Raw genomic sequence first — 2,486 nt, 5'->3', positions numbered from 1 at the left:
TTCCATGCCCTTTCAAAGCAAGAGTTTGAAACAAGACTTTTAGAATGCAAGGTTGAAGATGATCCTTTGGAAGTTTTCGTTTTACACAAAAACTTATTTCCTTGACATTGAAGATCATGACATTCATCTATAACATTAACTTCTCCTTCATATTTGTCAAATGAATTGGGTGTGGGATTAAAGATATTCAACTTCACCTTCATGTGGCCAAATGAAATCTTCATTATCCCCGTCCTACAATTGATGTTGGCATTAACGGTTGCCAAGAAAGGACGGCCAAGGATAACGGGAATTTGGCTCTTAGGATTGGGAACCGGTTTCGTGTCTATGACAACGAAATCAACCGGGAAGAAGAATTTATTAATCTTTATCAAAACATCCTCAGTTATACCCCTAGGCTTCTTAATGGATCGGTTGGCAAGTTGCAAAAGTACCGACGTCGGTTTCAATTCACCTAGGCCCAATTTGACATAAACCGAGTATGAAAGAAGGTTAACACTTGCTCCTAAGTCAAGAAACGCCTGATTAATGATATGATCACCAATAATGCATGATGTAGTGGGTGAACCAGGGTCCTTAAACTTTAGAAGAGTGTTATGTTGCAAAATTGAGCTTACTTGCTCGGTCAAAACCACTTTTCTTGGTGCTTGGCTCTTGTTCTTCTGCTTTTGAGTGCACAAGTCCTTCAAGAATTTGATATAAGCCGGAATTTGCTTCATTGTATCCAATAGTGGAAAATTAACTTTCACTTGCCTAAACATTTCCATGATTTCATTGGTTTTTGCCTTTTGCTTGTCTTTTGAAATGGATCCTTTTAAGGTATCCAGAAATGGAACCTTTGGTTCAAACACTTTTTCAAAATTTTCTTTTGAACTCTCTTCAACACAAGAAGTTTTCAAATCATTTTTCAGCAAAACCTTTTCAACATCATTTTTTAAAACTTCCAGGTCATGTATATGCAATGAAGGAGGAATGGGATGTGAAACGGGATGGGTGACAGCTTGAGGTTGCACCGGTTCACTCTCTTCATTGGACATTCCAACTTGGTTGTCCACAACCCTACCACTCCGTAAGGTAGTCACCATATTAACATGTTCAATGGTGTGGCCTTCCGATGAGGAATGGGTTTCCACAACACATTATTGCTTAGGTGGGGAATTTATAGGCATCTTTCCCTTCTCTCTTACATTGAGAGTGCTTGCTATTTGCCCTACTTGGGTTTCTAGCTTCGTAATAGATTGAGAGTGAGAATGAAGCAATTGAGTGTTAGCCTCTAAAGTACCCAAAGCATTCAAAACTTTCTCTTCAAAGGCGGGACAACTAGTATTACCTTGGGAATAAGATTGGTTGGGAAAATGAGAATTAGCAAATTAATTCCCTTGTGATTGATAAGGTCTATAACCTTGGGATCCTTGGTTTTGAAATGGAGGTGGAATGTACTTCCTTTGAAAACCGCCTTGGGAAGGGTTTGAGCCATTTCCTTGGTTTCTCTAAGAGAAATTCGGATGATTCCTCCAACTTGGATTACAATGAGTACCACAAGGATTGTTCCCTTAGTTCACAAAAGCTGTATTGACTTGTTCATTAGGGTCACTTTGCACTTGTTCGTGAGGACAATGAGAAGTAGAATGAAGAACACTAGAACAAGTCATACATGTTTCATTTGATGCACGATGAGAATGGTTCGGGAAGGAAGATACTTGGTTCGCCGAATTTTGGTTAATAAAAAATTGATCAAACCTTTGAGATAAAGACTTCATTTCGGCGGCTATTTCATTTGAATGGTCGACTTGATGTAAGCCAACACTCTTCCTACCTTGTGAATTTCTACCGTTCTTAGATGATAGTGTTCTATGCAAAGAATTTTCACTCATGCTCTCATAGAGATGCTACACGTCATCCTCATGCCTATCAATGTATGAGCCACCCATGGAAGCATCAACTATACCCTTATAGTTGTCCGATAAGCTCTCAAAGAAGTATTGAACTAATTCCCATTTGGGCATGTCATGATGTGGACACTTCCTAAGCAATTCATTGAAGCGTTCCCGTGCCTCATGAAACGTTTCTCCATCCCCATGTGAAAATTCTCGAATTGAGGTTCTCATGGCATTGGTCTTAGAAACCGAATAGTACTTCTTCAAGAACTCTTGTTGCATTTCTGCCCATGAAGTGATTGAAAAAGGCCTAAGATTGTTAAACCAATACTTTGCCTTGTCTTTTAAGGTGAATGGAAAAAGTTTGAGTCTTAAAACCTCTTCGGGCATATCCGTATATTTTACGGTGGAACATACTTCAAGAAACTCATCCAAATGTTTGTAAGGTTTTTCACTTGGAAGTCCATGATAGTTAGGAAGCATTTGAAAGGTTTGTGGCTTAATTTCATAATGATGTGCTCTAAATGGAGGCAATTGGATGTATGTAGGTGCATTATATTCATTAGGCACATAATGGTCTCTTAAAGCAAGAGGTGGATTAGCTACTTG

General features: G+C 38.9%; 1 pseudogene; it reads left to right on the top strand.

Annotated features, from left to right (window-relative positions):
* Positions 1-2,004: 2,004 nt before the first annotated feature.
* Positions 2,005-2,103, top strand: LOC132268011 (small nucleolar RNA R71; annotated as a pseudogene).
* The last annotated feature ends 383 nt before the right edge of the window (positions 2,104-2,486 follow it).

The sequence above is a fragment of the Cornus florida genome, unplaced genomic scaffold (genome assembly GCF_030987335.1).
Source record: "Cornus florida cultivar Cherokee Brave unplaced genomic scaffold, ASM3098733v1 CherokeeBrave_3.0.0_Hap2_Chr07, whole genome shotgun sequence".
NCBI lineage: Eukaryota > Viridiplantae > Streptophyta > Magnoliopsida > Cornales > Cornaceae > Cornus > Cornus florida.
This window is presented reverse-complemented; position numbering and strand designations above follow the sequence as displayed.